Genomic DNA, 12475 nt, shown 5'->3' on the forward strand with positions numbered 1-12475 from the left:
CCAGTGGTGGTGTTGAGGGCTGAGGCTGAGGGGTCTTCAGTACAGGGGCCCCAGAGGCCAGTCTGCCAGTGGTACACCGTACATGCATGCTCGTTGCAGTTCCGCACCTCCTGCAGGACTGCTGTTGGGGCACATGCCACCACCTAGGAAGAAGCACACACATAGAAAGGGCGAGCTGATGAGTTACTTCATAGAGCTTCGGCATCATGCACATGTAATAACCAATAAGTTCAGATTCTCTACCACACCACACGCATATACAGGGTAGTCCCAATGTCAATAGTTAGGGAGGCTCTGCCTTATACATGAAGCCATTAAATAATGACAGAGATTCTGGCATGACAAAGTCTGCAAGATTCAGCCAATATTGATAGTGACAGTCATGATGGTGTTGAAAGGCTTGACCTCCCCCGGTGATTGACAATGCATTTTAATCCTCCCGCCTACTTAGAGGCTCAGATGATTCATCTCCTCCTACTGCTAGTTGCAAGTCTGATTCCCAACCCACTTCTGTTGGATATACAACATCCAACATCTCTCTCTCTCTCTCTCTCTCTCTCTCTCTCTCTCTCTCTCTCTCTCTCTCTCTCTCTCTCTCTCTCTCTTCTCTCTCTCTCTCTCTCTCTCTCTCTCTCTCTCTCTCTCTCTCTCTCTCTCTCTCTCTCTCTCTCTCTCTCTGTCTCTCTCGCTGTCTCTCTCATCTCTGCTCAGCGGAGGCAGGTGGGTCGATAGAGTGAGATTCAGAGCCCTTAGTGCTTCAGAGTAATTGCAGACACTTACAGCTTGGGCAGTGATGAAGGGCATTGTGGGACTGTAAGTCCTTCACACCTGCACCATCCTGAGATGAAAGCCAATCGGCTCCATAATGAGCAGCAGTGGTGTTGTTCACAGGCCGGTCAACGTGGAATGCCAACTCAGACAAATCTAAACCTGATGGCAAATGAACAGACCTCCTTTCTTTCTGCTGACTGCTACTGCTACATCGCTGACTAACCATGTCGGTTTGCTGGTTCTGCCAATAGCGTAAACTAACCAGACAAATATGCCACAGATGGTGCCCAGACAGCCCAGACAGACCTAGAAAGTGGTTTGGGTTGGGCAGAGGTAAAGTCTATGTCGATTCTACAGAGAGCTGTAGTGGATGATTTATGAATGGTGAAGCAACATCAGTTCTGTTTAATGTGACAAATCGCTTTAATGCCACTCAAAGGATGCGGCTCATGGAATATGGGTTTATTCATGTTTGCGGTATGAATTTCAGCACTTTTCTGACTTATTCACAAAATTTGCTCGGAAAGACATCCATAATGTATTGTGTCTCTGTGCTAGCGCGGTTACATTTAGTATGTGGCTTATGACATACTGGAGCTTGGGATCACCCAACAGACGGCACACTTGCCTGCTAAAAATACATATATTTTGGGAGGTATTCCTCGACAGTAAAAGGCAAAACAAATATTGAAATAGCATACATGATGATGTGAAGACTTTCCACATTGGTGGGGAAGTTATTTAAAGTGCCAATCTGCAGTTGCTGTATCCATTTTTTGACTTATAATTGAATGATATGTACCCACTAGAAGAATATAACTTTAAAAATGTGTTCAATTGTCGTACCCCATCAGAACCCAAAATATAAGCTTGTTTTACTCCAATGTTTGTAAACAAAGTAAATGTAAACAAACACTGTACAGCCTCAAAACAGGTTTAAAACTATAATTTTGATATAATGGATGGTCAATCCTTGCATCCATAGCTCTGTCTATTAATTTTAGAGTGGTTACATTTCTCCAGCCCCATCCCTCAGCATTTTACCGAAACAGTTTTTTTATTGTTTCAACAATGGATTGCCCCTTTAAATAATCTACCCAAATCTCCACGCTAACAATATATACTACTCATCAACCAACAACTACTACTACTACTACTACTACTACTACTACTACTACTACTACTACTACTACTACTACTACTACTACTTCTACTACTACTACTACTACTACTACTACTACTACTACTACTACTACTACTACTACTACTACTCATTTTACAGATACAAATGGAATGTACCAAAAAGCTCTGGAAACTTTGGCACCCTTGAAAGACCTTTGGAAAACATTGATATGGAATGTTAAAATTCTCACATCAAGATATGAGAATATCAAAATACATTTGTAGAATTAGTTATACTTACTTACGGTAACCACAACAACAAAACCAACAACAACTACTTATTTCACTACATCTAGTGCTACTAGGATTTTAAATCAAACCTACGGTGCCCAAAGGGTGTCGCGGTATAACTACAGTAAAGTCTATAGACATTGGCAGAAATCCTATTATTTTGTCATTTGTCAGCATGTCACTAAGGTTAAATGTAGCTAACAGCTAGTTTCAATCACAAGTGTTACCCTCCATCACTGTGATCCATGCCACTACCATTGCAGTTACTGTGGGGAGGTAAACAACATGCAGATAAACTTTTAGCCAAATGTTTAAATGAAAACAAAAAATCATAGTGACAGACAGAGGGACAGACAGACAGAAGACACAGACAGACAGACAGACAGACAGACAGACAGACACAGACAGAAACAAATAGACAGACAGTAACAGACAGCAACAGACAGTAACAGACAGAGTGATAGACAGACAGTAACAGACAGTAACTGTCAAAGGGACAGACACCATGAAGGACAGCTTGGCTTGAAAGCTACAGTATACAAAGATAAAGACCCCTTCTAAATAGTTTATTAACAGTACAGTAGATAGACAATACAGACCATACAGAACAGTACACCATCTACAGTACATAGTCTCATAGTCACCTTCGCCAGCGTTGTAGGCCAGTATGGAGCGGGTCCTCAGCTGCTTGCCCTCAATGGTTTTGCTGGAACAGGTTTGGGAGCAGGAAGACCAGGAGGTCCAGTCGCTGAGGACACAGTCCTTAGGGCAAGGCACCTCACAGGCGATGGGCTCAGGGGCAGGGGCTCCCCCACACAGCTCCTTGTCCACCATGTCACCTGGGTGGCACAAAGAATGGTACGGTCAAGGAATGCACACCATTATAACAATAGAAAAACAGAATCTTCAATACAGAAACAAATCTCAAAGCAAAAACGGAATCTGTAATTATACTACACTTTATATAACTTAGCAGACTCTTATCCAGAGCGTCTTACAGGAGCAATTAGGGTTAAGTGCCTTGCTCAAGGCACAGACAGATTTTTTCACCTAGTCGGCTCTGGGATTCAAACCACTAGGCTACCTGCCACCCTCCATTATAATGTTCTACAATATGATAAACCACACTACAATTTCCTGGTCCATCGGTGGGCTTGTTTATATATTGTTTCCTTAGTATCATTGAATGCTAATCAATTTCAACCCACACAATTAATTAACACGGCCATTCAATTTGATCTGTTGTCTTCCTTTTGACATCACAGTTGGATCAAATGTTTGGTGACTGTTTAATAGCATGCTGGGTTAAGGTTATCAAGGATAATCTGTACAATATATTAATATTGATGTCTCTATTCTCAATGCAACTCGATCTGAATACTGAATTAGCTTTGGACATAGTAAGTACAAACTCACTTGGGAACATTTTACACTTACATATTTATGATTTATGAGTGCTTAAGTGGGTTATACTATTAAGCCACATATTCTGTATGTGCTTTTAGAGGATTAACCTTTTACTGTAGTGGGCTAAATCAGGGTCACACAGAGTGTTTCTTGGTAGTCTTAAACAAATCTACTTTGAAACAAAAGTATATACCTCACACACATGGTTATGGACTTACAAGAAAGAAGACACCTGTACCATGTCAGATATAGAGTTGAAATGTATTCAATTTTGAGTTTGCATCCCAATATTACACTTCATATACATCACAGAAGACTGAAATATAACAAAACCGTTTGACATAGAAACACCAGATTTTAGGCACACAAAAAAACAATGATGTTTATTATTTATGAAATTATGAAAAATATTAATAATATTCCACCCATGAGGCCACTAGAGAGCGATTTGGTCATTTGACTGCAGGAAAGGGCTACCATGTTGCAATGAACTGAATTCAAGACATTTGAATTCAAGACAATTCAGCACTCCAAATGAGCAACACAATGGCTCTGCAGAGAAAATATGTATGTTCCGACGGTTGGTTTTTGCAATTTCAGGCTGAGGATGAGTTGAGCTTCAAACCCTCCGATCGGCCTGCCTTTGCATTAAGATGTCACTTTGATGAGTATTCAGCGAACCAATCGTGACTGAACCGAGACAGTGTGGAAATGCAAAGTGACAGGGAAACCCAGTGGCTCTCACGGTGGTGAAAACATGAATGAACAAAACACCCTCTATTAGAAAAACTCCAGGCTTAGTGAACGGAGAAAAACGGTTCCTTTTAAATGAGTCAGAACAGTGAATATCAGTATATATCAGAAGCTCTCAGTATCGACAGTGGCGTTTCAATGATATTTGTATAGACCCCTGTCTGCGGTGTGGCTGTTTGCTGTTGCTGTGGCAGTTTCATAAGATTCAGCCTCAGTGTGAGGAAAAGTTCGGAAGACAGACATTGAGCCCAAAGTCTCTAGGGCAAAAAGTTGCCCAAAATCATAACACAACAAATCAATTTCCATCAGCGGAGACAGGGGGAATCAGTCAACGCCAGTCAAAATAGGCAGAAAAACACAAAGAGGTTATGCCTCTCACAGAGCTACTAGGAAGACATCACCTGACCTGGCAATAACCCTGAATGTCACTAGTGGATGTACATGTACAGTATGTCCTGTATGAGGTAAAATGACAATGTAACGTAGGATGAGGATGAGTTTTTCAGAATTTGGAGGACGATAAGAGAGGTTATTGTCAAAGGAGTATCGTAGGAGTATGATTTGGACTCAATCCATTACAGTGCCTGTATATATCTCTGTGTATCTCTTTGATATCTCTCTATATCTCTTTCATAACACTCAAACTAGGAATGGTGACTATACTTGGGATTGATAGCATAAGCATCTTGGTCAATTGCACCCATATTCTGAAACCTGCTCAAAACCCCAGACAGCATCTCTCTGCACCGACTGCCATTGTCTTCAGTCAAACATTCTTCAGTAATAAAGTGGAGCAGTAAAACCAGGAAGCTGAAAAGTTAAGGGAGTCCCCGAGACTCAGGGCCAGAGAGAATTGATTTGATTTAGTGCGAGCAGGGTTTAATTGCTCTGGCTGAGAGAGGGAAAGGGAGCGAGGGCAATATGTGGCTATGCTGAACTAGGGAAGCGTTAAAGGAGATGGGGATGTGAGGTGGAGGAGGGTGTCTGGAGAGAACTCCATGATAAATGGCAACCATGATAAATGGCATGGCGGCTAACCACCATTCTCTCTCTAGTCGTCATGAGGTACAGCCATGAGTTAGGGGGTTGGTAGAGAGGTCACCTTGAGCAACATATGATTTTTCATCCAGAGGGTGATACCCTGACTTAAGGCGTCAGCATGTTTTAGTTTGGCTGGTGCCTAGCCAAATTCGGCTAGCCGAAGCAAATGAGTGTGCTCGCATACTCCCTTAAAAGATCTTCACTTGAAAAACAAGAAAAAAGCGTCAATTGTCCATTTTGAGATGCCATAGCCAGTATACATTTCCTAAAAATAGTCAGAATTAATCTAAGATAACTCAAGAAATCTATAACAAATGTTGACTTTCTTAGCCGCACAATTTTACATCTAACTAAGATGTTTGGTGTAGTATTTCTCAATACAAAAATGTGCATGAAAATGAGTCGCCTTTATTGAAGAATCCCTATTGTTGACCAATCACCAACGAAGGGGCGTAGACTTCGGCTCCGAACTTCGGCTTGCCTCCAGAAAATGTTTTATGTGCCCGAACAGCCGGAAAAACCCTCACCGAAGTCCAAAACAAACAAAAACATCACAAAATGTCGTCATAATATATGCACAAACTTTTCCGAACTGTTTCGGCTGGGAAGCATGCGGACACCTTTATTCATCATAGATGGAAATAGTTAATCTGGAAGTGGTGGGCTACTCTTGGGGGGGGGGGGGGGATCAGGGAGCTGAGGTAACAATGTGGTGGATTCTGAGCATAATAGTAAGTCAGAATACTATAGTACAGTTTTATTGTACTATGCTAGCTTAGCAGGCATAACTGGTTGAAATAACGTCTTAATGACAACATTTCAACCAGTTCCTGGTTGTAACGACGTCATTTCAATCAGTTTTGCCTGTTGGCAGTGTTCTACATGAATTAGTCAAGCAAACATCCACTGAAAATAAAGGACTCTAATGTGCATTAACCGAATCAATAAACCAATCACGGAGCATTATCTACAATCACACAGCAACGATTATAGAGACTGAGTTTAACGGAATTAACGAGGGAAAAATCCAATTGAAATTATCTTTAGCCGATAATTAGTTATTACTATGATTTTCCTCACCGGTGCTGTTGACACACTGGACCTGAGGTATCTGTGTCCCGGGGCCACACGGCAGCTCCCCGTCGGGGCTACACTCATCCAGTCTGACTAGGCGCCAGTCCCAGCAGCTGGGTTCATCACATGGGACAGCCTCCACCAGGTGAGGGCAGTTCCCTGGTCCACCCGTCGGCGCATTGCTGATCTCCCGTTTCCTCAGTTTAAAACCTGCGGAAGGAAAAATACACATAATTCCATTTAATATAAAAAATCAAATAGAAATACATAAAACCATATGAAAAAAATATATATAAAAACTCTGAAAAAATACATAATATGCCTAATTGTCCTCCTTTGGAATTGATCTCTTCAACAGCTCTCTCGAAATGGAATAATAGGATATGTTATTATGATAAGATTAGGATGAATGTAAAAGCGCAAGCAAATAATTGGCTAGTTAATTGTTGGCACTTTAACACATACTGTGATCAAACTGACCATAAATTGATACAAAGAGAGGATTTCATTGTGAAGAGCCAGCCGTGTAATTATCATGTGGGTGTGGGGCGGCAGGTAGCTTAGTGGTTAAGAGCGTTGTGCCAGTAACCGAAAGGTCGCTGGTTTTAATCCCCGAGCTGACTAGGTGAAAAATCTGTCGATGTGCCCTTGAGCAAGGCACTTAACCCTAATTGCTCCTGTAAGTCGCTCTGGATAAGAGCGTCTGCTAAATTACTAAAATGTAAACGTAATGTTAGATACTGCATTTATGCCAGAATATGTTTGTTCAAGAGGACCTTACAATGACTACAATAGCACCTACTACTATATATCCACAGGTAACCTTCTGAAACTATGCCATGTTCTGTAAATTCCATAACACCATGCATAACTCATGGCAAATACAAATCATATAACAATCATATGGCATGTTAACACTTTACTTTTTTTCAACTGTTTATGTTGTATAACAAGTGATATGCCAGTTGCCATTAGTTTGATAGGAGGGACATACACTGTATATTAAAACACATAAAACACATAATACCACATACAGTTGAAGTCGGAAGTTTACATAAACCTTAGCCAAATATATTTAAACTCAGTTTTTCACAATTCCTGACATTTAATCCTAGTACAAATTCCCTGTCTTAGGTCAGTTAGGATCACCACTTTATTTTAAGAATGTGAAATGTCAGAATAATAGTAGAGAGAATTATTTATTTAAGCTTTTGTTTCTTTCATCACATTCCCAGTGGGTCAGAGTTTTCATACACTCAATTAGTATTTGGTAGCATTGCCTTTAAATTGTTTAACTTGGGTCAAACATTTTGGGTAGCCTTCCACAAGCTTCCCACAATAGGTTGGGTGAATTTTGGCCCATTCCTCCTGACAGAGCTGGTGTAAATGAGTCAGGTTTGTAGGCCTCCTTGCTCGCACACACTTTTTCAGTTCTGCCCACAAATGTTCTATAGGATTGAGGTCAGGGCTTTGTGATGGCCACTCCAATACCTTGACTTTGTTGTCCTTAAGCCATTTTGCCACAACTTTGGATGTATGCTTGGGGTCATTGTCCATTTGGAAGACCCATTTGTGACCAAGCTTTAACTTCCTATTTTGTGAAGTGCACCAGTCCCTCCTGCAGCAAAGCACCCCCACAGCATGATGCTGCCACCCCCGTGTGTCACGACTTCCGCCGAGGCTGCCTCCCCTCCTTGTTCGGGCAGGCTTTGGCGTTCGTCGTCACCGGCTTATTAGCCACTGCCGCTCCATATATCATCATTCTATTTGTCTTGTCTTGTCAATTACACACACCTTGTTCATATCCCCTCATTAGTCTGTGTATAAGTGTTCCCTCTGCCCCCTTGTCCTTGTGGGTGATTGTTTTATGTGAGTTGAGTGTAGCTCGGTTGAGCTACTCGTACCTTGTATTGCCGGGGTAGATTATTCCCCTGTGTCTGTATTTTGTTGGAGCTACCCGTACCTTGTATTGCCGGGGTAGATTGTTCCCCTATGCCTGTATTTTGTTGTCGCTATCCAGCGCAACTGTGTACGACGGAATAAACTATGTATTTTGTGATTTACCCTCCTGCGCCTGACTCCGTCTTGAGATGTTGCTTCAATATATCCACATAATTGTCCTTCCTCATGATGCCATCTATTTTGTGAAGTGTACCAGTCCCTCCTGCAGCAAAGCACCCCCAAAGCATGATGCTGCCACCCCCGTGCTTCACGGTTGGGATGGTGTTCTTCGGCTTGCAAGCGCCCCCCCCCTTTTTCCTCCAAACATAACGATGGTCATTATGGGCAAAGAGTTCTATTTTTGTTTCATCAGACCAGAGGACATTTCTCCAAAAAGTACGATCTTTGTCCCCATGTGCAGTTGCAAACCGTAGTCTGTCTTTTTTATGGTGGTTTTGGAGCAGTGGCTTCTTCCTTACAGAGCGGCCTTTCAGGTTATGTCGATATAGGACTCGTTTTACTGTGGATATAGATACTTTTGTACCTGTTTCCTCCAGCATCTTCACAAGGTCCTTTGCTGTTCTTCTGGGATTGATTTGCACTTTTCGCACCAAAGTACGTTCATCTCTAGGCGTCTCCTTCCTGAGCGGTGTGACAGCTGCGTGGTCCCATGGTGTTTATACTTGCGTACTATTGTTTGTACAGATGAACGTGGTACCTTCAGGCGTTTGGAAATTGCTCCCAAGGATGATCCAGACTTGTGGAGGTCTACATTTTTTTTCTGAGGTCTTGGCTGATTTATTTTGACTATAGTTTGTTAACAAGAAATTTGTGGAGTGGTTGAAAAACGAGTTTTAATGACTCCAACCTAAGTGTATGTAAACTTCCGACTTCAACTGTATGTGTTATGAAAGCATTATGCTAGCATTACCACACCAAATATAGACACAGTCACCAAAAAACATTCCAACCCATACCCATTAAGGCCCTGCAGTGGACATACAGGTAACACTTTATATGGATATTCCCAAGTAGATGGTTTGTAGATGTTCAGTAGATGTTCCATAACTGTCAACAAGATTTCAACTAACTATCCACTAACCCTAACCCTAGTCCTAACCTTAACCATTATCCTAACCCTAAACGTAACCCTTACTGTATGTAACCCTTATTTTAAACCTAACCCTAACCTTAGCAAGCATTTGCTTATCAACAGATAGTTTGTTAATAGTATGACCATCTGTAGATCATCTATATGGGACTATCCAAATAAAGTGTGATCGACATACAATAGTCCCAGTCAAACTCTTATCCACACACCTTTCTTCCCTTCTTGGACATCACAGTTCTCATAGGTGCAGGGTCCCCAGGCCCCCCATGGGGACACTTCACACTCGATGGGACAGGGGATGTGACACAGCTGGGACGTGTTGGGGACGGGACCTCCACACAGCTTGCTGTCCACAGGACGGGATGCTAGGGACATGGAAATAAGGGACAGGCATTCAAATATACTTACAGTATAGTCAGAAATATACTTATATATTCAGAAATATATGTATTTATTTGGACAGTGAAGCTAAACCATTTAATTTGGCTCTATACTCCAGCATTTTGGATTTGAGATCAAATGTTTCATATGAGGCGACAGTACAGAATGTCACCTTTAATTTGAGGGTATTTTCATACATATCTGTTTTACTGTTTAGAAATTAAAGCACTTTATGTATGTAGTCCCCCCATTTGAGTGAGAAAGTTACAGAGGCACAAATATCATACCCCCAAGACATGCTAACCTCTCACCATTACCAATAACAGGGGAGGTTAGCATTTTATGGGGGGTATTATATTTATGCCCCTGTAACTTTCTCACTCATCATTGTTCACGATTCATTCATGATTATCCGTAATCATGGTACACATAAAATAAAATAAAATTAAATTGTATTTGTCAAATGCTTCATAAACAACAGGTGTAGACTATCAGTAGAATAACGGGGCCTTTTCCAACAATGCAGAGTTAAAGATAAAAAATTAATATAAAGATACATTATTTACCATTTCTATTGGGCACAACATAATCTGAAACACAACCAAAACAAAACGCAAAACCTTGATGTAATCATTGCATGCTAGAATTATGCCTTTTTGCTACTTTAATACACATGTAAGTGAATTTGTCCAAATACTTAACACCTTCAAATGGGGGGACTAGATACATAAAGTACTTTAATTTCTTAATGGTAAAACAGATATGTTGGAGTATAGAGCCAAATTAAACGTTTTAGCTTCACTGTCCAAACAAATACTTAGGGGAGTGTATATACTCTAATTCTCTCGTTCTCTCTTTCTCTCTGAGAACCTGAGCCCTAGGACCATACGTCAGGACTACCGGGCATGATGACACCTTGCTGTCCCCAGTCCGCCTGGCCTTGCTGCTATTCCAGTTTCAACTGTTCTGCCTGCGGCTACGAAACCCCTACCTGTCCCAGACCTGCTGTTTTCAACTCTTAATGATCGGCTATGAAAAGCCAACTGAGAGACCTGAGCCCTAGGACCATACGTCGGGACTACCGGCCGTGGTGACTCCTTGCTGTCCCCAGTCCGCCTGGCCTTGCTGCTATTCCAGTTTCAACTGTTCTGCCTGCGGTTATGGAACCCCTACCTGTCCCAGACCTGCTGTTTTCAACTCTTAATGATCGGCTATGAAAAGCCAACTGAGATTTATTCCTGATTATTATTTGACCATGCTTGTCACTTATGAACATTTTTGAACATCTTGGCATGGTTCTGTTATAATCTCCACCCGGCACAGCCAGAAGAGGACTGGCCACCCCTCATAGCCTGGTTCCTCTCTAGGTTTCTTCCTAGGTTTTGCCTTTCTAGGGAGTTTTTCCTAGCCACCGTGCTTCTACACCTGCATTACTAGCTGTTTGGGGTTTTAGGCTGGGTTTCTGTACAGCACTTCGAGATATTAGCTGATGTAAGAAGGGCTATATAAAATAAAATTGAAATTGATTGATATATACTAACATAGTCATACTAACATAGTAATAAATATACTGATATATTCTGAAATATACCAATATACCCAGATAAATACTGAGAAATAGATGCACAAATATACTGAAACAGATTAACTGTTAGATTAGATACAGCAATGGTATTTAAGTATTGTCTTGGAATACTGTGAAGGTGAGGTGCTGCCATATTCCTGCTATTTCCCTTTGTTTATGGCCCCACTGTTAGCATACTGTTAGCATGCCAGAGTGATAAATTAACTCTGATTAACCTTTCAGCGCTATCTAACACTTGAAACAACATAAAGACAGGCCCACCATTCTCACTGAAGACACATGAAGGGTGTACCGAAGGTGTGAGAGAGCTGCAGTGTCTCCTCTCATACATATTCTATGAAGAATAATCCAGTGCTATGATTCCCCTGTTGTAGCGCTTCAGATTTAGAAGCTGTATACACGATGCGTATATTCCCGCCGAGGAACTTCACTTCACGCAAAGGAACAAAAGAGATATTGTTTTTCTCTGCAAGAGAATAAGTGAAGCCGACTGTGAGACACCATTTTCTGGATGTTTCTTTAATGCACTTGAATAAATGGGTTTGTTTGAAGTTGGAGTGGAAAGTTGGTGGGTGGTTTTGTGTGTCTGTCACATCAAAGCTGTTTTGGAACGCAGCACAGTGCGGGTTGTCCTGGTTGATGCAACAAAGGCTCTTGATCACCTAACAGATTGTCCAAAGCCAACCCCACTACCTTGGGCTCCACTGTCTAATTGACACCCCTCTGCCACAGCATATGAACACACACGCACAGATGCAATGTGCAGAGGCAGATGTTATTGCGGGTGTATCGAAATGCTTGTGCTTCTAGCTCCGACAGTGCAGTAATATCTAACAAGTAATATCTAACAATTTCACAACATATACCCGATACACACAAATCTAGTAAGGAATGGAATTTAAGAATATATACATACAGTGGGGAGATTTGATACACTGCCGATTTTGCAGGTTTTCCTACTTACAAAGCATGTAGAGGTCTGTAATTTTTATCATAGG

General features: G+C 41.5%; 1 pseudogene across 1 annotated transcript in view; it reads right to left on the bottom strand.

Moving 5' to 3' along the window:
* LOC311139988 (thrombospondin type-1 domain-containing protein 7A-like) overlaps positions 1–12475 on the bottom strand; it is a 70884-nt pseudogene that overhangs the window by 3819 nt on the left and 54590 nt on the right. The window contains exons 6-9 of the transcript in view: positions 9721–9876; positions 6466–6669; positions 2829–3023; positions 2–143 (exon numbers count right to left, since the gene is read on the bottom strand). The product of the transcript in view is annotated as a thrombospondin type-1 domain-containing protein 7A-like (transcript). The remainder of the gene's footprint in view (position 1; positions 144–2828; positions 3024–6465; positions 6670–9720; positions 9877–12475) is intronic.

This window comes from Coregonus lavaretus, assembly GCF_964263955.1.
Source record: "Coregonus lavaretus genome assembly, chromosome: 13".
NCBI lineage: Eukaryota > Metazoa > Chordata > Actinopteri > Salmoniformes > Salmonidae > Coregonus > Coregonus lavaretus.